This window comes from Chionomys nivalis, chromosome 22 (genome assembly GCF_950005125.1).
Source record: "Chionomys nivalis chromosome 22, mChiNiv1.1, whole genome shotgun sequence".
Classification (NCBI taxonomy): domain Eukaryota; kingdom Metazoa; phylum Chordata; class Mammalia; order Rodentia; family Cricetidae; genus Chionomys; species Chionomys nivalis.
The window spans coordinates 14,650,316-14,676,670 of NC_080107.1; the positions used below are offsets into that span (position 1 = coordinate 14,650,316).

Below are 26,355 nucleotides of genomic sequence, written 5' to 3' on the forward strand. Positions count from 1 at the left end.
TATTTGGTCTAATTTGGTTTGATTGGAATTATCTGTGTTGGTGGAGAAGCTCATCTAAGAAATATTCCTAATACTACCCACAAGAGAGAGGTCTAAAACAAGAGAGCCTTCTGTTTCCACAACCAGGGGACCTATCTCTCTTGGAAAGGTTCTCAGATCATACCAAGGATGGTTGGGATGTATCGGGTCGCCTCTCAAGCTTACATTCAGGAAATCTGATTTGCGGTTTCTACAGAGATGCTCCATCAAGGCATGCCTCAGATGCTGTTCTGTGAAAGGAAAGTCGAAAGAAATAAATTCTGAGCTGTCCTCCTGCTTATCATTGTGAGATTTCAGAAAAGGAACTGAAACCTTGTCACTAGTAAATTCCATTCAGGGGGAAACAATTTACCCACATGTCACTGTTACCTTTCCCTTTGTTAGTTTTCAATCATTATCCTGGTGGGAAGTAGATGTCTTGCCACAGCCCACACATCAATTATGAACTTTTATTGGAAGTGACTAAGGGCAGGAGAGTTTCAATGCATCTGCAGCCATTGAAGATGTTCAGCAACATTGACAACCCAGTCCTTAATCACCAGTGCTTAATTTATCACAATGCCCATGGCTTTCTATCCTTGAACTCATAATTTGATAGTGAGATATTAAAACTTGTCTACATAATCTTGTTTTGCTTTAAAAAAATTTTCAGAGATGAATGGAATATTGTTAAGAATGATAAGCATTTTATTCTTTTATTGTAATTCACTTTTGTTTCTTTTGTTATTGCTCCAAAAATTTTAGAAGAGTTCTGAGAAATGAATCAGGGTGTTGAGAACATGGTGGCCAGTCTAGCCATAGTGGCTGTTGAATTCATTTCACAAATAGTCCCTATTAACCTTGGGAGTTTTGCTTAAAGGAATAGGAGAATCAGAACCCAGCAAGAACCACAGAGAACCCTTGTGCAAGAATGCTCACAGTGGTATACTCTGAAAGAATGAGGACATAGAAAAACATTCGAACAGTGAACTTTTGGGGTTTCTATAATTCAAGTTTAATTGCAATTATATTGTATAGTACAATAGGGTTCTCAGGTAGATGGATACTAAACTTAGATAACAAACTCAGCCTAGAAAATTCTTTCAAAGAAGGTTTCAGTTTAGGGATGCAATAGAAAATTTACTAAGGATCTATCAGTCAGAATAAAAGGTGGTAAAATATTTTGAAGATCAATTCAGTAGGTGAGCTTGAAGGATGTTTTTCTCATTGTCTCCAGACTCAAGGTTTCCTGGGCTTTCTAAGGGAGGAAGACATCAGTCAAATCAACAAACACACTTATTTTCAATTTTATAACAGCACCTCCTAGCTGTTTCTAGTCACATCAAAATGCCTTTTGCTGCTTTTCTGCCACTGCTAACTTCTATTTCATCCTGAACAGCACAACTGAGCACATGCAACACTGATTTAGGCAGAGTTCTCTGCTTCAGGACTTTAAAACCTGCATATTCCAATGATCGCCAGCATAAAAAATACCAGCACTGCTTTAGCATAACAATTTCAGTAATAATAATTACTACTAATGGTTCTAAACACTCTCACTGGAACCATGAACACCAGACTCCTAATCACTTTGTGATATTTTACCTTATTTTACTTCCTGAGTTTAAGTTGTCTTGCTACTCAGATTCAATTACAAACCTCGACCATGTAAACACATGAAAGAGAGACGTAGGTGATTTAGTTCAAGATATCTTCTTGGGTGTCCAGTTCATCATGAGAGATAGAACCACACAGAGATTGCCAGTATGGTCATAGTATAAACACCCTGCAGATCAGGCCTGCTCTGATTTTCCCAGACCCTTCTAAATAATCACCATGCCAGCTCATTTGTGCCTCCAACATTCGTAAATAGGATATGCTCCATTTCAATGAACCTCATAAAAGTGAAAATTTTGAAAGAGAATATTCTGTCAAGAGTAGGAGATATGTGTGCCTGCCTCTTCCAGTCAGTGCCAGAGGTGATGTTTTAGTCTGAAGAAATGAAACATCACTGATTTTTCCTTCTTCTTTTCTCTTGGGTAGCATTGGGCAGTGTCCTAAATTTAGGCTTCAGTATGATCATAAAGATTCTTCACAGACTGCTTAGCTTCCAGGTTTCTTTTCATGAATCTTACTTACTTTGAGAACTTAGTCTAGAGCCTATGGGGTGCCATTTTATCTACAATACCAGCAATGCCTACGAATAGAGTCCATGAAGCATATGTGTCATGGGTTTAGAAAAAAATTCAATATGAATGTCATATTGGTCATAATCATGACCACTGGCCAGTGAGAGAGAGATAAAGTTCTGTTTGTCTGTATGCATTTACATTTTATGAATAATTGTCTAGAAACCACCACTTATTACAGTTTCTTAAAGTGCTTCAGTTCTTTGCTTTAGCAAAAAGTTCTAGGTTATGTATTAGGCTATTGATTTATTATGAGTAAATTTTAATACAAGGTGAGGAATACAGGCTAGGTGCCATTGTTCTGAATATAAATCTTAGTTTTCTCAACAGTATTTATTGAAAAGGCTGTTCTTTTACCAGTGTATATTTCTGGTAGGTCTGTTGAGGAGCAGCTGGCTTTAGATGTAGTTTTATTTCTGGGATCACTACTGCTCTCTGATGGTACAGGATTATGCCGATATAATACTGTCTTTTCCTTGTTTGTTTGTCTGTTCATTTTACCATGTTTCTGGAGTGTGTTTTGGAGTCAGGCATTGTGGTGCCTTCAGCTAAGTTCTTTTTGTTTCAGATTGCTTTGTGTCTTAGAGGACTTTTGTGCTCCCATAAAAATTTTAGTATTAGTCTTTTATTTCCTAGTTGTCTCAAAAGTGTCCATGGTATTTTTATGGGGATTACAATGAATCAATAATCACTTTGGGTACTGTCTTATGTCAGGTGTCAATGGCTGTGATAAAACACCATGAACAACAGCAACTTGAGGAGGAAAGGCAGGAACCTGGAGCCAGCAACTGAAGCAGAGGCCCTGGGGAAATGTTGCTACTCATTTTCTCTTCATCGCTTGCTCAGCCTATACTCTTATACAACAGAGGAACACCTGTCAACGGGCTGGGTCCTCCCACATTGAGCATCAATCAAGAGAATGGTGCACACACTCACCTACAAGCCAGTCTTATGGAGACATTTTACTGAGCTAGGACTTCGTCTTCCAAGGTATGCCTAGATTTGTGTTAAGTTGACACAAACCAGCCAGTACAGGTATATCTTAACAACATTTTTTTCTCCCCGTAAATGAATGTGCGTATATACGTGTCATTCCTTTCCAAGGTTGCCAGTGTTTTAAAGTTTTCATTTTAACATCACTAGTTACAATTACTGTTAGGTAATTTAATTATCTTATTGTTATAGCTATAGAGAATGGAATTGTTTTCATTATTCTTTCCCAATGAAATTGCTCGTAGGTTAAAATGCCACTGACTTTTGCGGGTTGTGTTCATAACCTGCAGTTTTATGCAATTCCTTAATTCGTTCTAATTGTCTTTTGTAGCCTTTGGATTTTTTTTCTACACACAAATAGCATCTGAGAACAGGGATAATTCAGCCTTTTCTTTTAAAAACCTTTTATTTCATCTCTTTCTCAATTTACTTTGATAAAGGTTCCTCTAGTATATTGAATAAAAACAATGTGTGTGTGCACTCTTATCCTAGAGATGTGCGTTCAGGTTTTCCCTATTCATTATGGTGGTGCTAGTAAGATCGTTATCTTAAAAGAATGTTGTCTTTTTTATTCAAGGATTTTATAATGAAAACATGTTGGAGTCTATCATATACACTTTTTGTCACTACTTAGAAGATCAGATGATCTTATTCCTTATTGTGTTGATTTGATGTATTATATCTATTAATATTATTCATTAATTTAATAATAGCATTTATTACAATTAACATAGATAATATTGATTAATCAACAACTAATCAATTAATTGATAGCCAACAAATAATAGCAAAAATCAATCAATAAATTATTATCATTATCTTTATTAATGTTATCAATTTATTATATTTGTTGCATGTTTATTAATATATGTACATATATGTCAATAATTCATCTATAATTACTAGTATTTTTAATATAAACAGAAATCAATAAAACAAAAACGGTTTGAATTATGGAATTCAATTAAGATGGGTAAATAAATGATCTGAATAGACATTGCTCAAAAGAAGGAATACAAAGCAATAATAAATACACGTAAAATAAAATACTCTCAATGTATTTAGCCATAAGGGAAATGTAAGACAAAACTAACTACAATAAGCTATCCCACTGTAGTCAAAGTGGCTATTATTGTGATAAAATTAACAATAAATAGTAATAAAATGGAGAGAAGAAAGAATTCTCATACTTAGTAAAAATGTAGAGTATGAAGTCAAAGTAGGTGTCCATCAGCTAGCGAAGAAAGAAAAAAAATGAGCATGTTCAAAGAATATTATTTAGCCCAAAGAAATATGAAATTTTTGTTAATTTGTGACAACATGAATATAACTGTAGGGAGCATGCAAAGAAATAAGCCTAATACACGATCCAAACTGCTGTCATCTCTACTTATGTGGAAGCTACAAACTGGTCACCCTGGTTACTGAATGGTAACTATTAGATGTTGGGAAGTGAGCTTAGGGGATATCGATTAAGGGATTTGGCTATTTTACACCAAAATCCAGCTAGACAGAAGTGTACTAATTAACCAGGACCTAGAAGAGAGTACAGCAAAAGTTCCAGCCATTGAGGAATGAGAAGGAAGTGAGGCTTGGTGTGATCCCAGCAACTGTAAAGCCATGACAGAAATGTCCTGACAGGTACTCATATGCCTGGCACATACAGACAGACCTTACCAAAACACAGAGAAAGAAATGACAAAGATAAGGAGAGAAGGGAAATGGAAAATGTTAACTACCTTGATTAAAGTGGTGCACTCCGTATGAATGTGTTAAAATAGCACAGTGTACCCAATTAATATGTACAATTAATACGTGTTAAAATTAGAACATAAAGTCTTCAAAATATTTGAATAATCAACTAAGATTAAAAGACATTTGAATCCCTCACTGCTAATGCAGCTAAATAATTTTCCCTTTAAAATTCCAAGAAATAGTCAACGTAGCTTAGTTTTATCTTTTCTTCACAGCTAAGAATTTCACAAAGCTTACTTTTATGAAGAATGAAAGTCATGAAACCTTCTATGCCTAATTTGTTCAGAGCATTTTCATCCTTATGCGTAATCATTGTCGTAGACTTGTGGGCTGCAATGATGTGCAGCATTTTGCATGGTGACATCATTAATTCACTCTTGCATTTCTCACCTTCTCACCAGAAATCTAATTTTCGCAGATTTTGCAGGCAGTTGGGAATACAATGGAAACTCAAATTAGGAAGCCAGTTTTCCTGTAGAACTTGCATTCTTGAGAAGAAAGATTGGGAACAATAGCAACCAAAACAGCATCTGCTGGTATGAACCACTCAAAAAAAAAAAAAAAAAAAAAAACAGTGTCTTAGAAGACTAAGCTAGGTTTGGGGTTGCGCTCCCCTCCCCCTCTTTTCTTGGGTGATCTCCAAGCAATGAAGTGCCAGTTGAGATCTTGGTTTCTCTGATAACATGACTTTAGACCAGACACTAAATGATGGTTATCAGGTGGAAAAATCTGAGGCTCACTGAAAGATCAAACTTCCATTGACTGTCACTAGTCCAAAAGCACAATTGAAAATACAATATGAACCTCTCTAAAGTTGGCGGACAAAAGAAGTGGTTTATATACCTCATCTGATAAGCACTTTTTCGTGGTTTGCTTATTAGTAACAAAGGGATTTGAACCAGTGATCCTTGCACTCTGTCTATGTTTTGCTTGGTGTTGGCAATGGGGATTAAACCAACATCTCTTGCACTCGTTATACAATCTTTTTCATGGCGCTTAAACTTTTAGAGTGATAGAAAGTCCTCGATTGAAGCTTCTGGTGGTGGAAAGTCATTAGTGACCACTGCCATTCACTTTCTACAATTTCGGTAACACCAGGAATCTGGGGGAAGGTGGTGACTGTTGAACTTGGTCTCTCCAACTCTGCAATGAAATTATTTGTCATACACTAGCACTATGTGATGCCCATGACAATCAGTCAAACAGTAGAGAAGTACTGGATGGTGTGAAACTTAAGAAAACACCATGCTGCTATTTGGTGGAAAAAGTATTCTCAAAAGGGTCAACTGGGAGGAAGGAATGTGTGGAGGAAACCAGGAATTGGAAGTAGAGATGCTTGGTAGATACAGCAAGAAGGCATGTGGCTGTACAAGTCTGGGGTAAAGGAAGTGGGTATAAGTATAACAGTCACTGGAGCAGAGGTAGCTTTTAAAGCTATGGATGAAATACAGTTACTATGGTGAGGGTGTAGATAGAGAACAGAAAGCCAAGAGCTGAGCCCTGCAACACCCCTGCATTTGCAAATCTAAGAAGAAAAGGAGCCAGCAATAAAAACAGTTTTGCCAATCAATAGTATGTGTCAGGAAAGGCAAACTAGAGGACAATGTTTCAAGTAGGGAATGCCCAGTGGTGCCAACAATGCTGTCAGTGAGGATGAAGAAGAAATGCAGTAGTAATAAAAGCTAACATATTTTATATCATCATCTGGTAAACATTATTTTGAAGGTGTATGAGAATTATTCTGTTTAATCCTGGCAGGACTCATACTTTGGAAGTTACTATTGTTGTCAAAATATTACACAAGATGAAACTGTAGAAGAGAATATTCACAATATATCCTCCATATTCAGTCCAACTAGTAAAGTTGGAGAAAACTGAAGGCTTAAAACTCTTTCAGTAGTCTATTGTAGAATGGTGTTATCATGAGCGTACAGAAGAAAGTGAGAACCTATGCTTATATGTACTCGCATAAAGCTACGATGTCTAAATATAGAGATTTTTAGGTAATTTGTGTTATTAAAATAGCATCATCAGTGATCTTTCAGGTGACTGTCTTTCCCACTGAATTATAAACACTCTAACCGCACATTTGTGTTTTCAATTTACAATTTAGTTCCCATTCAGAGTTCTAAGTTAATGTTTATTAGAGATCAGATTCAGAAATCAATGAAAAAAAAGGCTTATGTAAAGATGTGTTTTCAAATAAGGTTTGGATATTTATGGCAAATTTCAAATATGTTCAGATGACACTCCAGAGACAGAATCATTTTCTCATCTTTCATCCCCTTCCCTTTACCGACCCACTATGGCCCCAGCTAAGACTTCTAGCAATAGTGGAGAGAATGCTAAAACTGGCCTTCCTCTGTAATCTGATTGGTCAATACCCCAACCATAATCATACAGCCTTCATCCAGCAACTGATGGAACCATATGCAGGGAACTGCATGTGACATCGTAATGAGGAAAACAGGTTCTGGGGGAGGGAACCAAATCAATAGTTTATCAGAACTTTAAACAGAAATTGATAGTCTAGAAATAGAAGGCATTTGAGAACAAAATGCTTGCATTTCAAGGCTTTTAGTGAGAAGAGAAATGAAAAACACAGGTAACCTCTTATTGCTAGTCATGGGTACAGAGCAGTACGGAAAACCGCATTGCAAGAAAACCTCCAGAGCCCAGTGTACTTTGAGGGTGAAGCACAGATGTGAAGTTAAGACACCCGCCCCCGTTCTGAGGCAACAGCTGAGTTGACAGCCTTGAGCGACATCCATTGAAGTGGGAGGACATGAGGTCAGCTTATTCTAAGGGAAAGAGAATCTTCAAGAGGCAGGTAAATATTTTATCACTACTTGGCTCACCTCACCGCATACTGCCTAGTTCAAAAGAGCCTATCCTAAGAGATAGTCATTTTATATAGACTCTTGGCAGCTAGAGTTCTGAAAAATAATATTCTAATCTATCATTTAATCTTTAAATGAATATTTTCCCTCTTTGGTGTGACAGGCAAGCTCAAATAAAAGTCTCTTTCATTCTTATTTGCATAGTACACACTTGTCCTGGTAGGGTCTTTGGGGTTTGACATCAATGGCATGTGGAATAAAGGCATTAGCCACATATGGAGGCCAGCTAATTCTTCAATGATTTGGTTGTCAGTTAAATTATTTCTTTTGATCAACAATGTCAGCAGGCTCCTTTTGTGTTGGGATCTGGGGAATGAGACATCACTTATACACAAATGGACCACACAAACCTTGTGTGTCCTTCAAAAACTTGCAAAAAATGACAACAGATTTTAGTGTACTGGTATTGCAAGATTACTTTATCAGTGTGCTCGCTAGTAAGAGGGAAGTAGATCTGAGATGGCATAGTCCTTCACCCCCTTCATGTCTATCAGTGTAAGTTGACAATGACTACTTAATACATTGTTAAATTAAAACAGCATAGGAAAAAGTGATACAATTTCAATTTATTAAAAGTTTACTATGAATGAATAACTTTATAGTTACCCAAATGAATCATTTCTTGATGTGTATCTTTCCTGAATAAATGATTTTTCAGTTTTGTTACTTGATATTCACATGTAAATATTTTAATAAGAACAAAGTTCATTAATAAAATGTAGATTAATTTTGTACTCACAGAAAAAAATCAGGTATCTTACATCTAGTATTGTGCTAATTGTGGTAAGGAAATATTCTGTTTGCAAAAGAATACTTCTTAGCTCCGATACTATACACATTGATCCATATAATTTAGAACACCTATCTTTATACATCAAAGATCTATCATGGGTTATAATGAGTAACATGTCTTTCTCTCTCGTTATCTCCCTTCCTTCCTCTCTCTCTCTCTCTCTCTCTCTCTCTCTCTCTCTCTTACACTATATGAGTATATACATACTATGTAATATGATATAAATAATGTTATGTAACATGTGTTTTATATATATATTAATTTTGGCTTTCAGTTTCTGTATAAAGTTCTGAAAAACAGTATAAAATACTTTTGTTTGATTTACTCCTGGTTTTATTTCCCCAATATGCGTTATAGAACATATCCGTTATATGTATAAATAACATTATACATATAACATACATATAATATATATAGAGAGATTTGAACTCCTCTGGATATCTCATACCTTTATTGCTTGTGTCTTTTAAAATTTTACTTATTTTTTTATGCATATTTGTGTTTTACCTGTGTGTATGTCATGTGTGCAGTATCTGTGGGGGGTCCATGGATACAGACAGTTGTGAGCAACCATACGGTTGCTGAAAATCAGACTCCTGCCCTCTGGAAGGGCAGTCGGTACTTTTATCTCCTGAGCCATGTGCTCAGTCCTCATCATTTGCATCTCAATGAGAAGTTTATGTTGGTGGAACTATTCGTTAGCATAGCGTCTTTCTTTGTGCCATAGAGTGGTCAATGGTGCAAAAAAGTGTATGACTAAACAAAATGTCTTAGAACTGAATTATTTGACCAGGAAATCCAATGCCAGAAAAGTAATTTGTCTAAGTTTATACAGTGAATCGATGTCAAGGCTGCAATTGGAATCCTTTATTGGTGCTACTTGCTTTTTACTGTATTAATAGACTTTCAAATCTATAATAGACTCTGAAAACGATATCCAAGAAATACTCAAGAACTTCAAGTCAGATTGATCTTTTTCTCTATCAGCTTAGAAAATACTACTCCATCCTTTTCCTTAAAGAAAGAAAGAAAATAGACAATAAAATCAAAGAATGTCATAAATCCAATGTTATTTCCAAACTATTTGTGTTTTTTTAATCTAAAAGACTGTTTAGATTTTGGGATTGTTGTCATTGGATGACGGGTACATTTTTCTACCCTGAGCCCCAATAATCGTTATGCCAGTAAACCCCAGGGTATTTGTCTTCTTTTCTTTTCTTCCCTTTGACTTGTAAGGTTGCAGAAGCAGTGAGACACGAAGGTGGCTTGGTGACTGTGAGGCGGCAAGGTGACTGTGATCCCGGAAACTCAGTGTAAGCAGGGTGACTCAGTTTAAGGTCATAAAATGTCATTTAGTGAAACTGTCTTTCCATTTATGAACATTGTTCCAATGCTGCTGTATTTTAGCAAAACAATATGAAATATGCATCACACAGTATCTCATGTATTTTGCTATGAAACATATGATGTGATGACTCTCCAGGCATAATTTTGAAGTTGATTGGACAAAATCCAATGGATCAGTACAGACATGAAGCCATCTCATCAATACTTGACTTGGGTGAATTTTTATTAATCCTACGAAGCACTATAGAGTATCCTGTACATGATAAATACTTGTCACAAGTCCACAGAGGAAGCAGCTTGCTTGATTCTGACTTCTGGCCTTGTTTACCATTGCTAATATTCTCCAGTCATCATCTAATTTACCTTAGGTATGGGTTCAGAGACTGTGGGAAGGGATCTGATAGAGAACTGTAGAGTGTATGAGTACACAGGCACACAATGCCGTAAGGAACCAAACAGGATACTGGGCATCAGTATGGCAGGGGTGCTGGACAGTGGGTCATTAGTGACAGCAGAACCCTCATAGTGCTTTAGTGTCTTAGAGACTAGCATAGTTGCCACACACAAAAATTGGAAGCAAGAAAACGACAACTTAATACGTTCGTGTGAAGCCTACAGCCATAGCCAGTCATGACAGCAACAAACTGGGACCAGTGACATCAACCATTGGAGTACATGGTGACACTGTGGAAGAACTACCATAGAACGTCTTTTAGAACTGACCTTAGCATTTACCTCCCTGACTCTAAACAGTCTCGGCCTTGATTTGCCTGTCCCCACCAGAGCAGGCCTGGGCAAGATTGGAGAGTTAACATCCTCTGGAGAGCCATAATCTCTTCAGCTACTGACAAAGTTGCTTTTAGCTTGCCCATTACTTCCTAGTTCCGGTCAATTTATTCTTTAATCTCTTCAGGAAAAGAACGCTTGGTGAGAGCAAGAATGAGAAAAAGGCTAGAGAAATAGATGCTGTCTTCCTCTCTAAAACAACACTGTAACCTAGTTAGCTGAGAAAGAGACACTCTAACAGAAAAAATTAAAGCCGTAACGGTGAAAGAGACAGATGAACCAAGTGTATGTGTTTGTGAAAGTGGGTGTGTTTTATATGTGGTGTGTGTGTGTCTGTGGAGGGTGTGTGTCTGTGGAGTGTGTGAGTGTCTAGAATGGAATTACCTAGATACTTTTTCTACTCTGGTTCATGGAGAATCTGCAGCACACAGTCTTATCATCAGCTTTTTGTACTTTGTATCCTGACTGACTTGAGTTTCTTTATGATTGATACACCATGGCCAGATGGCATTTTGTAGAAAGCTATTTCTTTCAGAGTATGTGTGCTATCATATTTCAGGGTAGCTTCTACTTCAGAGAAACATTAATAATTTGGGGGTAAAAGGCTAATCATGATTAACTCAAAGAATTTTGGATAATACTTTAATATCAACACTAGAAATAAAACTGAAGTTACATATGAATCCGTAAAAATTAATGTTTAAAAAGTCACAAAAAGTAAATTTCTTTTGTTTATTCCCCTAATTCTTCTAGACTTTCTGGAAAAAAGGAATAAACTAGGACGCATATTTTCCTGTTTATTATTCTAACTTTATAAAGGCAACTAGAACGGAAGGGAAGGAAGTACACATAATGAGACTGTCCTGTATAGCCCCTCGGTTGTTTTTTTTTTATTTTTTTTTGGTTTTATTTTCTCTATGTTTCTTAGACATCTCTGCATATCAATGCAGATGCACCATTCAAAAACTATTTATGTAAGAATTTTCAAATGCACAAGAAATCAAAAGCTTTGTATAATAAACCATCATAATACAATAATCTGGATGAAAATTACTAAAATTTTGCCTTAATTGCTTATTTTATTCCCATTTCCTCTCTCCCCTTCTTCCTGTCTCTCTTGCTGAGTCATGTCAAAGTAAACTGCAGGTGTCCCAGAATGACTGTTTATTCCCTAGTACCTGTATGTCCATCAGGATCCTCTATAGCCCTTGTCATGCCTGATAAAATTAGCAATAACTTTTTAAACACAGAATAATATCCACTGACTATTAAAACATCTCCAAGTATTTCCCAGTTACTATCAATTGATTGCTCTGGAACTTCTATACATACCAGTTGTATTTTACCAATAAAACACAGTGTATTGAATTTGGGTACTGAGATTTTAAAAATCTCTCATACTATAGAACAAGTTTCCTTTCATACTTAAAAAATACATTGTCTTTATGAAGACACATCATGTTTTTATTTTTAACTTTTTCTTCTGTCACATGTTTGAAGAGGGCTCACCATTATTGCCCACATTGTATGACTCATAAAAACAGATGTTATGAAACCAATATTATTCAATTCTTAAGACAATACAGAGATATTAACAACACCATTTTAGTGAGACGTACAGATGAGAGAAGTTCATTCTCTGAGATCACATGCTGTCTGTATTTTCCTGCCTTACCTGAATCTCAACCATTTCTTGTTAGCACTATAGATTTAAAGTTGTAAAGTATCTGATTTTGAATGTGAAAAATAAAGTCCCAGAAATAGCAGTTAAGTGATATGCCTACTTACGCAATTACTTAGTATATAATTTCTACACATGAAAAGCACTTAATGATCCAATGTCACCAAGAAGTCGCAGGTAGGTATATCTTTAATAGTATTATAAATGATAGTCTGCAGGACAACTTTAGGTCCATGACAATTTTAATATTCATGTTATTCTCTTTTATGTATCATTCTTAGAAAAGACGAATAATGCAACATAACCTTTGATATTATTCTTTATAATAACATTTAATTAAAACATAGATGAATTCATTTTAAAACAATTTAGAGAAAAGGACTACATTATAATGACATACACTATAACTAGGAAAAAAGTAAAAAAAATCAGGAGGATGAAAGGGAAAGATTCTCCATAGAAGCTGTCTTATGGTTAACTCACACTAACATAACTCACGCAGGAAACAAACTGTACAGATTCACAGATTCACAGTTATAATAGGAGTATAACAGTATAAATTCATGAATTCTGGGTGTGAAATAAGAAGCATGGCACTCTCATCTATGTGATGAGTAAGTTATCTGCCCAAAGGCAGACCTTGAAATTAAAACAAGGAAAGTTATTTAAAAGATTCCAGGGTTTAATAGCTTCAGGCAAGTACACGAAGTTCATCTGTCTTCAGAACAGTGCTGGACTTGACACTCACTGGGACCTTTACAATGACGTCCTGCCATCCAAACTCTCAATATGACTTAAATTTTACAAGATGACCAATTCATTCTCCTGTTTGATTAGTTCTGTGCACATTCAATACTCAAAAATCACATCTGACCAGATAGTCTGCCTTTTATAGAATTAGTAGCTTTATTTGCTCCAAGGGCTTATCCCATGGATATAGAATGTAACTCTGTGACGCTGTTTTCAGTTCATGTCTAATTCATGGGATGTCTGACAGCATAAAGTTGGGCACAAGAACCCTGTGTCCTGAGCTCTTGATCAGGGTTGACCTTTGATCAACCAGTCATGTCCTTATTTGCTCAGGAACTAAAAATTACACAGTGACTAACTAACTTCCCAGAAGAGCCCATGGGTCAATCATGAATGACCTTTGCATGATGGGAACTGAGTCCCAAGAAAGTGGACACAAAGGAGCTTGCTGTAACAAAAGGAATACTTCTTCCAAAAGAAGACAACCAGCCATGAGGGGGAAGGCATGTTGTTTTCCACTGCAGTTTGAGCTCTAGTGCCTTCCTTCAGTATATCCAGGAGATAATCCTTCTATTCCGGTTTGTAGTGCTATTTCCTTTGTATTTTAGTAAATAAAGCTTGCCTGAAGGCCAGTGCAAAGCACTCAGACTAGTCAGGCACACAGGCCAGGCCGTGACTGCACACACCTTTAATCCTAGCAGCCACACTAGTTTGCCACAGAAGTCGGGCGGTAGTGGTGCACACCTTTAATCCCAGCCCTAGAGAGGACTGTAAGGCAAGATGAGACAGTAACTAGCTCTTTTTTCAGATGAAGGTTTCAAAGAGGTAAGAGCTCTTAGTGCATTGGCTGGTTTTGCTTTTCTGATCTTCAGGTGGAACCCCAATATCTGTCTCTGCGTTTTTGTTATTTGTGCTATACTGGTCCACAAGGTGAACTGATTTACAGCCTGAGACTCTTGTCACAGATACCGTAGTGACTGAATTAAGAGACCACAACAATATGTTGTGATAATTGTCTTCTTCTTTGTCTTGAAGAGAAAGTGTACAGGTTGTATTCTGTGATCCACCAAGGTCCTGGAGACTTTGAACATAGTGTCTCCTACTTCCCGACCCCACCTCTTTACCATGCTTATGTGTGCTAATGTTACAGAATAAGGAATAAGGGCTCCAAGAGTCTCCACAGTGATTAAAAGTAAATAATTTTACTATTATCATCTCACATAATACTCTTTGTAAAGAGACACAAGTGTTAATTCTTACCATGTATGGTCACTTGTCTTAATATCCCTCACTAATCTGTTATTAGCAGCCATAGAAAGAAGAAAGGGACAATTGTGTTTTCCCCCGACATGTCCTTGTTCTTTGGTCCCTGAATAAGAGAAAGAATTAGGAACTGAAAAGAACTGTTTGTTCTCTTCAAATACATTTCTAATAAGTATTTCCTATGTGGCAACATTTTCAGGCCAATCTAATAACATTGCTCAAAAGATGTTATCCTACCTTGACATTCTTGCTGTGCAAGGAGAGTAAACCCTGACTTCTACATAGCGGTTGTGTTATGATATCGGCAGATGGAGCAGGTGGGTAAACATATTGACACATTGGTACTGTTGACTGCAAAGGTTCTTCTGGGATGAAGGGGAGGAGCAAAGTTCACAGGGAAATACCAGGGGAGGTCCACTGAGGGCTTAGTTTAAAACAAGAGCAACTCTTTTGAGTCTATTATTTATTATTTAATTAAAATAAAATATCATGATATGACTAAGATCCACTGTTATTATAACAACAAAAGACAGAAAAAGGTACAGTACTTACAAACGTCTTTTTTATTCTCGTCATGGCCAACTTTCTGCTGCCTTTCCAAACCTATCTTTCTTTCACCCCAACCCCTTTATTTTAGTTTCACTTGAGCTGAAAATCGTTTCCTTCAAAATGAAATTGTTTTGGATTTTCCCACAAATATTGCCATGGTTTCAAATTTTAAATACCTGCAGTGAAAACACATGCATAGACCTACAGACACACAGATGTACACACATGTGTGCGCATGCGCACACAGACAGACAGACAGACATGCCAAACAAATAGAGATGCACACAGATACAGACATATACCCACAAACATATTCAGGCCCAGATGCCCGGATGTTGTCTGTTATCCAGTGTGGTGTGTTAGTCTTATTTTCACGACCTTTTCAAGCAGAGGTCAAATAGAAGCACAGCTATAATCATGCTCACTGTCTTCCTAGTGTACCTTTGTCACGTGCTCAAGGTCGTTTTTAAGTCCGTGGGCAAGCATGACGGAATGTAAATGAGAGTCCAAAAGAAGACTCAGTATCTGAAGATTACAAAGAAGAAAATTAATTGCACAAACTGATGAGCTATAGTTTGGAATACAACATATTTTGTGTTTAATTACAACACTGGTCTAACGGTCTCTTTTGACAAGGAAAATGCTTTGTTAGCGAATTTCGTCTAAACGCAAAATACAAACCTGTGAAGTTTGCTTTGATTTAGTGTTTAGTACCACAGTCTTCCTCAGGTGTGTATCCGTTTTATGTCTTCATTTTACCTTTTTAATAGTCATGCCACGTGAGAACCATTATGCCTTTTACTGCAGTAAGCACTGATTGGTTAGGGGAACCACTTCAGCCATTTGGTAGTTACTTAAAAGCATTCCACGTAAAGCGATTCTAAAGCTGATGTAAAAAGGCCCGAACCATGAACCATCTAGGTCATAGGAAGCAGGGCCAGACTAGACTGACTCAAAGGTCAGCCACCCACTCTCGCTTCTATGGCATTTTGTGGCCTTTGGTGTTTCAGACCAGTCTGCACTTAAAAGAGCTTTAAAGTACGTGACTCGGGGGTTAAATTATTTGAAAGGAGAAGCTAGAAGGGTTCATATATTTCTATTTTACTTGTACTTTTAATCTGAATAGCTATAAAGCCTTTCTGAAATCCAGGGTACCTTTGTGACAAGTTACTTGTGGAGAATAAAATAAAATCTATACCCTTCAAGATGCATCTGTGAAATTTATTCCCAATTAGACGCAGCCCTCTGTTTTTTACAGGGTGAAATTTGGGCCAGAGAACAGTGAGTACTTCACGCCGATATAAAGTAACTAGCTGGCTGATCAGTTGGGATTGAAAAACTTTTGGTAGCCATTCATTAATTAAAAACAAAATGGTGAATTATAGGTTATTTTCTAATAACAAATATTAGATATTTCTCATGAATAGTCTTTATAGAATGCAAATAATACACCAAAGCAAATAAAGTGTTTAGAAAAGAACAAATCAGAAGAAAGAGGGATATACCTCTAAACCTATTTCAGCATGGTGAAACGCAGAATCAGTGCAGTATTTTATGCAGGATATAAACTTGGGTTTGGGAGTGAGACAGGCATAGAGACTTTCTGATTTCTAGCTGACCTTGGGCAAGGAATGCGTGCACAACTAAAACAATCCTGACTATTCCAAGAGGTGGCTTTGGATGCCAGATGGTGTCACATAACTGTCCTGAGGTGACATGTCAAATAATTCAATTGTTTTGACTTTCCTTTTAATAATTATGTCTATGAGTGTCGGGTTGCAGTTTCAGTGATGTACTATGCTGTCCTAAGTTCCTCGAAAGACTTCCATGGGGCAGTTTAAAGACATTGGATGGATCAGGACTTGCCTTCACTACACTTCAACGTAAATGTCGATAGAGAGGAGAACTTTTCAGGACTCAAAGAAGGACTGAGGAAACGGTTTAATGGGTAAAGCCCTTCGTGTGCAAGCAAGGAAACCCAAGTCTACCTTCCCCCATAACTCATGTAAAGCAGGATGCAGCAGTCTATGTCTGTAGTCCCTCTGTTCCTACTACTATATGGAAGGTATTGAGGCAGGAGAACCCTAGGAAGATTGGGTCCCAGCGAGTCTGGTGCATGCAACATGGAACAATAAGAAGAGCTTGTTTTTAAATAAGTGGAAAATGAAGAGAGAAGTGTGAGGTTGTTATCTGTCTTCTGTGTGTACACTGTCACATGTGCTTGCCTAAACTCTAACCACACACACACACACACACACACACACACACACACACCCCTGCACATATACGTACACCCTTTGGAAAACCTGGGAGAATGACTTGTGGTAAGGGTATATCTCTCCCAATCCATCTTCTTCTATTTTATTATCCTTTTTGGGTCTCATTGTCCCTGAAAGACAGGGAGGTCACAGTAGGTCGTAAGATTTTGTTGAGGACATTTTTTTTTTGTTTGGCTTAATAAATTTAGCTTGTCTAGTAGGCCCATAAGAACTTATTTCAGATGACTATTCCCCTTGCATCCTTCCTAAAAGAGTCTACTTTGCTTCGCTGGTGGTCTGAGAGCAGTGAAAAGTCATTACCATTATTTAAATACTGCTGTATATTATTATGCTTAATTACCTTCATGCTTTATCTTCCCTAAAATGTTATTAGTTAATAAAGCACATCCCTTATGCGCATTGAACCTTTCCTGCTAGAAAGTGCTCATGGATGGAATTTGGTGATGTGTCCTCAATTAATTAGCCTTACTTTAGCTAACATTTTCTGAATCAAAGATGATCTCAGTTATAAGATGCAACATCTTTTCTGAATCGTCAATCAAGTATATGAATGCATATATTTTGCAACTAATAAAAGATGAAAAAGTCATAACCTAAATGGCGACTCATAGCAGGATGTTTTAGCCAGCAAGTCATAGGAAGCTCCAATCAAAACGACTTAAATATTAATAATTTTAATTTGCAGATAACAATTTTTATCTCTGGGTTTGGTCAAATCAGTGATTCAGAATTATTAGTATCTTGGTCATTTAACACACTTTTTGGGGGCAATAGCTTTTGTCCCCATACTTTCTCAGAAGTAGCTCTAAGTCATGTCTACATCTCCAGGTCACACTGGCTCTCCTTATTCCACACTGAAAGATGTAGATTTTTCACATGTCCATTTACCAGTGGACAATCTTTCTTAAAACTCACCCCAGAAGACTAGTCTTCATACTTCTTTGGCCAGAGTTGGTCCGCATCACTTTTCCAAGTCAATCCTGGGTAGAAGAGAAAAAACATTTTGTTGGATATAGTGATTTAAATTTCAAACCACTGGGGTGGGGATAAGGTGTCTTTCCTAGAACATAGGCATTAGAGGAAAACATCTCCACAACACTTGAGTTGCTATCAATCAATTTCAGGATGTAAACGCCACCTATGTTCTATGTGTATTTGCATTTCTGCTTATGCCTACTCTTTTCTGGTCAGTTCTGGGCAAATTCAATGTAAATGTTTGGCCTTCGTGTCTTTACTATTCAATCTTTGTAATTAAAATGTTCTTATATTTAATTTGAAATTTTCACTTTTTGTATCTTCATGATTAGTGACTAAAACATTCATCAATTACTACTTTATTTTTGGAGACCTCTCAGATCAAGGGATGGAGTATTAATTGAATTGATTAAAAATAAAAAAGGTGGGTACTTCATAGCTGTCACATCTGTCACTGTCGTTAACTATTTTTTTTATTAATATACTAAACCTTCACTCTGGAGAGAAAAGAAATTTTTAGCTTGGTGATGGGAGGAAAATTTCCTGCATAAAGTTGCTAGATTATGGGGCAAATCCTTGTTAGCACAAGCTGTCTAATAACAGTATTATAAGTCAAGGAAGAAGATATGCCTAGGAGCGACTGATATAGTAGTCATTAAGAGCCATTAATCTTGACATTAAATATATGTCAGACGAATAAATGAATCAAAACTGCACTAACAAAGTAATGCCAACCATAGTCTAAATGAAATGGTCAGTGTCAACATGGTGCTCTAAAGATGTAAATGGTCATATTTATAAAAGAATTAAATGGATAAGTTATAAGCATATCTTAGTCTCTCATAATGTAAGAGTTATATGCAGTGAACCTTTGCAGGTGCTCTGGAAATGTGAAATCGCATCTGAAGATGTCAGAAAAGGACCCAAGGAAACTTTCCCAAGTCTCCTTAAATTTGCCTCTCTGTCTATCTCTACTCTAAGCCCGATCCCAACACAGGTTGCCTTCATCTTCATATTAGCTACTGAGACTTGGGGGGCCTCTGGCTTTTTCTCTTTTTCTCCATATTATAGCAAGGTGACACTTTAATATATGTATGTAATTCTCAATATTCTCTGCTTTTATGCCTTAGAAAATTACCCCAAGGTATGAAGAACTAGAAGGTACTTATTCAATTCTGAGAGGGGAAATACAGAAATGTTTTCATCCACTAATCAATGTCGTAGATTAAACAACTAATAACTTTGCTTAGAGGTAACCTTATTTAATATAAGATTAGTTTGCTAATGGTGAGGTCATGGCGAGGAGACTGCAATGCACATCTTAGTACCAAATATTTTCTCAATAAGTCTTATCATTTCCTATTACATTCATGAATATCAAACAGCCTTCCAACAGAGGACCATTTGAAAAAGAATATTTAATAAAATTAATAAATCAAAATGTTTGAAAATGTGGCACTGCTTGGATCAGGAAACACTAAAATCAGAGCACCAAAGAAGTAACACATAGTGTCACCTTGCTCCATATCAATTGGTTAAACATGCATCAAGGTAACCACAAAAGTGCCACAAGAATTGACTTGGGTGTTATGAATAAACACCTTGCAAGTAGGTATAGAACCTTCAACAGAAAAACACGGTGGTCCTGGTTAAAATCAGGAACAATTTCTCATTTTCCACAGTAAATTGTACAATCCTAACTCCTTCCCACATCACTGAGACTCTGCAGAGTACCTCTCCAGTATAGATGTTAGTCTTGCTCTAGACATTGCCTCTTGCAAATGGTGCTTTAGCCACAGAGATTTTAATCTACTTTGAGGATATGCCAGGTTGTCACTATCTGCAGATACTCATGCTCATTTTTTAAAATATATTTTAACCCCCATAATGAATATTTTAGTCTCTGTCTTTTGTGAGTTAATTAAGAAATCTCATTCTAAAAGGAGTAGGAGGAGAGACACTGAGTATTCTCTCTATTGTTATGGTTTGTATCTGAAATGTGTTCCACAGTCTCCTGAGTCTGATCATTTAATCTGCAGCCAGTGGCATTGTTTTGAGTGGTTTTTGAAGATTGCAGGAAGTGAGGTTTTGCAGGAAGAAGTGGATAATTGGACTGGGGACCACTTAAGAGCTCTAACATGTCCCCAGTTCTTGTTCAGTCTTTTTCTGTTTCAGAATCCACAAAGACGTATGTGTGCATGTGTTATTTGCTCCTGCTGCCCTAACCAAAAACCATGATGTCCTTCTTGACATCATGTGCTATATGCTCTCAAATCCTGATTCCAAATAAGCTCTTTCTTCCTTAAATTGTTTCTTTTTGGTCTTATTATTTCTATATTATTTTAATGCATTTTAATTGAAATAGTTATATCACTTGCTCCCCTCCAAGCCCTTCCTGATACACTACCACAAGCCCCCACCATGTCCCTCCTTCTTTCAAGCTGACAGACTACTTCTATCTAATTATTGTTATGAACATGCCTATATTACAAATATATGTAAATACAATATGCTGAGTCCATTTTTATGGGTGGTGTGTACATCGTTTCAAGGCTGAGCACTCTGCCTTGGACAACTAATAAGAGGGCTCATTCCTGTGAGAGACTAATTCTCTTTCTTTAAGTATTTTATTACAGTGACATGAAAAACGGCAAATGAGCTCATCCTCTCTCTCTCTCTCTCTCTCTCTCTCTCTCTCTCTCTCCCTCCTTTCCTGCACCACACTTTGTTCTTTTTCTTTATGCAGTGAAAATTCTGGTTTTCCTTCACTTTGGGGAAGGATCCTCATTGATAACTGAATTTACCAGCTCCTTGAGTTGGGACATCCCAGCCCTTAAAACTCCAGGAGACAAATAGCTGCTGGGTAAACCTAATCAGAAAGGCAAACAAATAACCAAAGACAAATCAACCGGCTACCCCTCAGAGTACATCTCTATTTCAGACATGATTTCCCACGCAACCCTGCTGACATCTCGCAGAACGCTCTTTTCCTATCATCAAAACTGATTAATAGCCAGGAATATTTTATTTTATTTTTTAAAAATATATCTACCATTGTCAGTGTATACTCCAAGCTTGTGCAGGCCGGGGGGGAGGGGGGGCACAATTCCTTTTTGATCACTGGTGCGTATTTACACTCTGCTTTGTGCCTGGCAGCTGCAGTCTCTGGAGTATATTAAGTACCCAGAAGGCATGAATGAATGAATGATTTAAAGGATTAATTACTTTTTACAACATAAAAACTTTTCACAACAGATAACTGATACAAAAAGCTCACTTAAGACAAAGCATTCATCAATCCTTTACAAAGCCTAGGTGAATAAAGAGGAGACAGTTGTCTGTAAGATGTAGTATGGCACAGGTACTGTGGGCCTCAGGCTTCTGTCACACAGGTATCAGTGTGGAGTGCTTGTTTATCATAACTAGTAAATATCACCATCACCACCGCTGGTAGCTGAGGTTCGGATTTTCTGAGAGAATGTGATAGAACTTACTTGATTTCACATCCCAAAGTTTTATAACATTGCATGCAAACTCGGTCATGGAACACATTTCTAGATGTTACAGTAGACAATGACAGTGATGTATAATACAATAATATCACACTGTAATCCTATGGGAAACAATGATATTCCTATATTTTGGAGGCAGCGCACAAAATTGTGCCAGAAAATATGGAAGGTATCTCTCTTTGTAATCACAGAAACTTCAAACTGCAAATTACTTCTTAATTTGTTCTCTTCATTAATCAGGATAATTTCCCCCCTTTCGGTGACAATTCTAAGGGCTAGGGAGAGTACAGCACAATATCCATGCAGGTTTATGTCCTTGTAAATACCTTTTGGATACACAAGTTTTCTTTCGAAAGCAGCTATTATGACCAGGCACTCCACTGTTGTTGAATGAATGGGAGAGCTGGTCCCTGGCCTCATGTACTTAGTATCGAGTGTCCTGTAGTGTGAGGTGATTATACATGATTACACATAATTACACATAATTATCTAATTGCAAACTGTGACATGCACTAGAAAGTAAGACAAAAGTGCTAGCAGTAAGGGTGGGGCAGGGAAAGCCAAATACATTTCTGTTTAGAGCTATACTTGTAAGCATTGCCAGAGCCAGGTTGAATTTAAAGCCACAGGAGAGTGTTCATTCGAAATAAGCACACTTAGAAGAGAGTAGAAGCAAAACAAAAACTTCTCACTTATACTCCAGAGAATCGTTGCTAGGCATCTACAAGTTGTTACAGTGTTCAACATTACCTTGTTCTAAAACTCCATGAAAGTATACAACACATAAAGAAGGAAGAGGAAACCAGCCTGCCCATTTCAATAAAATTCATCGCATTCCTGTTTCTACTGAAATACCTTTGTCAAAAAGTAATAAGTAGTACGGCTTTTTTAATATCTTAATGGAGCCTGGACTGTTAGCATGTCATGATGCCTCTGGGCTTTGAGATTTTGTGACTGTGTTAAGTGATATACAGACTGAAATATTTTTCATTTGGTCAACAGGCCTGGAGTTTAGAGTGCCTATGTCATTTGCTTTGGGGGCTTCGGCCTAAAGATCATAGCTGGAAAGGGAACACTCAGGGTTTTTTAAACATTAAAGAACTTCTATTAGTGAAATCTAGGACAATTTGAATGTCAAAATAATAATTAAAGAGCATTTTTGAGAGTAAACAATATCTAGGAATACCTCATTATAAAAATTAACAAATCAACAGGGCACAATGAAATCCGTCTGTTACAGTAGGATGCCAATTAGTACATGGGTAGGATGCAGATAGGCAACCATCGGTAATCATCTACTAATGACTTAGGCAAAAGTAGTGGGGACAGTCCATGAGGAGCAGAATGTTAATACTGTGTTAAAGTATTTCCCAATAAGGTTTGTAAAAATAAATAGCAGCAGAAATTTAGTAACACACATTCTGAATCAAACCAACGCTAAAATCATTGTTTAAACCTCAAAATGGTATCCTTTGCTTTCTCATGCACTGAGAAAAGGACAATTATGCTTTATACGTGAAAAGCTAAACTGGAATCCAACTATAAAACACCTGGATAACAGGAGAAAGCAGCAAAAAACCCCAACCAATTACAATAAAAGACCCATGAAACAAAATACAACATACACTACTGAATTCATCGAGACCAGAAAAATATTATTTAATGAACACTATTGAAGTTTGAAAAAGATTTGAAGAATAGATAATGCAAAGAAATCCTCTTGCTTTATGTTCTGGGCGGCACTGGCATCAAATTTACAAACTTGGATTCTGCTACTGAGCTATTCATCCTCAAACCAGTTACTGTCTCGATTTTGTTCAGTGTTTTGTGATTTTTTAAGAAAGCTGTTGCAAGACTGGGACCTTTGTCTGCTCCTACTTGCTGTAGGTACTCCGTGTGAGACCGAAGCACTGGTTAAGAATTGGATAAGAGGGGAGGGAAATGGGAAACAAACAAACAAACAAAAAAAAAAGAAAGAAAGAAAGAAAGAAAGAAAGAAAGAATTGCACAAGAACCATGACTTTTTGTGGCAACTCCTCTGCGACTTCTTTGGCTTCTGCCAGGCCTGCTCCAACTCCAGAAGCTCTAACCCTGCACCTGAAACACAGACTTGCATTCCGGGTTCGGATCCACGAATGCCTGGCCTGAGCTCCGGCCAGTAACCTCACAGCTTGTGACCGTCTGCAAGCTCTGGGTTCCTTGAGATTCTGCCCAACTCAAGCCATCTTTAGATGTGGGTGTGCAGTTCTTAATTAACTAAATTTGTTAGTAATTCTAAGTCTCAGGTGATTCAGGTACTGACCTAGGACCTGCCTTATTACCACAACTACAACACCTGCTGGCCGTATTACACCTGCTGTATTACTCCTCTAACAATTTAGTGAAAATTATAACAAAGGTAATTTAACAAAAAAAAAAAAAAACAAATAAATTCAAGAATTCTAAATCAACCCCAAGATAATTGCAGACAATATCACCATCCAGGTATTTAACAGCCTCGTTGTTTCTACTATGGATGGAATTCTGCAAGAGCTATATGACCTATCTGGTACATATATTTTTGTAGTCATGGCAGCTATTAGTCATGTAGTCATGGCAGCTATTAGTTTTGCTACCCTGTCTGTGAGTTTATTCCCAAATAAATAAACCTTTGTTATACTCCATTCTGGGCTATTGTGGAACTCTTTTGTACTCCAACATATTATATATTGCATTATATATAATGTATTATATTGTAATAATGTATGTGTTTATATAGAATTATATGATGTATCATTTATCATGAGTCATATATATTTCCATGCATTATATATTAGATTTTGTGCTGGTTAGTTTTGTGTGTCAAATTGACACAACATAGAGTCATCAGGGGAAGGAGCTTCAGCTGAGGAAATGCCTCCTTGAGATCTTGCTGTAAGACATTTTCACATTTAATGATTAATAGAGGAGGGCCCAGGTCATAGTTCCATCCTTGGGCTGTTGTTCCTGGGTTCTATAAGATGGGTTATAAGGTGGGCTGAGCAAGCTTTGGGAATTAAGGCAGTAAGCAGCTCCCCGTCATGACCTCTGTATCAGCTACTGCCTCCAGGATCCTACCATGTTGGAATTCCTTTCCTGACATACTTCAGTGATGAACAGCAATGCTAAAGTACAAACCAAATAAACCCTTTCCTCCCCAACTTGTTTTTGGTCATGGAGTTTCATTCCAGCAATAGAAATCCTATCTAAGACACATTTATAACATATGATAACATAATATATAATATGATAAATTATATATGATCTATTAAATATAATACACAATATACATATCATGCATGTAATTAAATATAAGTCTATATATTATACAGAATCAAAAATTATCAGGCATATAATACATCATATATAATGCAATATACATGCACAATATACAATAAATTATACAAATGCAATATATACAATATATCATATATGGTTATAAATACACACACCTATATATATATAATTATAGTTTTCACTAAAGAAAAATGTTTTAAAAGGTTCTGGAGCACTTTTTCTATGAAGGTATCTGCCTGATTCTCACAAATAATAATGCCATATTTTATGCACCGTAAACATATTATATATGTGTATGTAATGTATGTATATAAATTTTTAAAATGGAAATGTAAATAAAAGAAACATAAAACTCTGAGGTAACTGGCACCCAGGGCATTTGTTTCCTATTTTTTCTTTCTAATACATATGTGTAATTTTATATACAGAAATGTTTATAACTGTCCTTTTTTCTTTATAGAAGTCATAAATAGCCTTGTATTGCATACTACATTTAATTATAATTTCATGGTCATGCTTCCTTAATATTGTACATTATGACTATAATGTACTTCATATGATCATCTGTTGATAATGGGATATTTTTGTTTTTATAAATTCCTATATTGTAAAAACATGCTATAAACAGTTAATTAGTATCAAAAATTTTTGAATATCCATACAGCATAAAATTCTGGGTGAAGTGCATTTCTGAGGTGTGCACATTTTTAGTCTTTGTACAGAATGCTAACAAATCTCTCCTTTTTTTCTCTTGGGAAATACATCTTCTCATTTCCTTTATTTCTCTCTGCTCTACTACATTCTCAGAATATGTCACATGACCAATTCTCTATTTCTTCACATATAATAATTGTCTTTTTTATATGAGTTTCTTGATGTTTGTCAGTAATCCCACACTTTTCATTCCAAGAGTTGTGATGGGAGCTGGGACCATTGAGCAAAGGGCTTTTTAAAGAATCTTGTTTTCCAAGATTCCATAAATGGTTATCCTTTATGAAATATATATATATTAAGAAACACATATAAAACATACTTTTCTCTATATAATAAAGATATTATGAGATAATGACACAATCTAATAATATAAATTAATTTTTACATGCCAAGTGGGATAAAATATTTAAATCTAGTCAGATGAATATGGGATATCAGATGAAAATGGGAGTTAGAATAGAAAGTGCAAGTAAGGTAAGGAATTGTTAATTATTAATGTTTAAGCTTTCCCCCATGTTTTACAGATATGACTTGCC

General features: G+C 36.5%; 1 protein-coding gene across 4 annotated transcripts in view; it reads right to left on the reverse strand.

Moving 5' to 3' along the window:
• The window catches only part of B3galt1 (beta-1,3-galactosyltransferase 1), a 489,297-nt gene that overhangs the window by 195,817 nt on the left and 267,125 nt on the right, over positions 1 to 26,355 (reverse strand). For all 4 annotated transcript variants that reach the window (XM_057755705.1, XM_057755706.1, XM_057755704.1 and 1 more), the window contains one exon: positions 18,219 to 18,283. The gene's annotated coding sequence lies outside the window, so the exon portion shown is untranslated. The remainder of the gene's footprint in view (positions 1 to 18,218; positions 18,284 to 26,355) is intronic.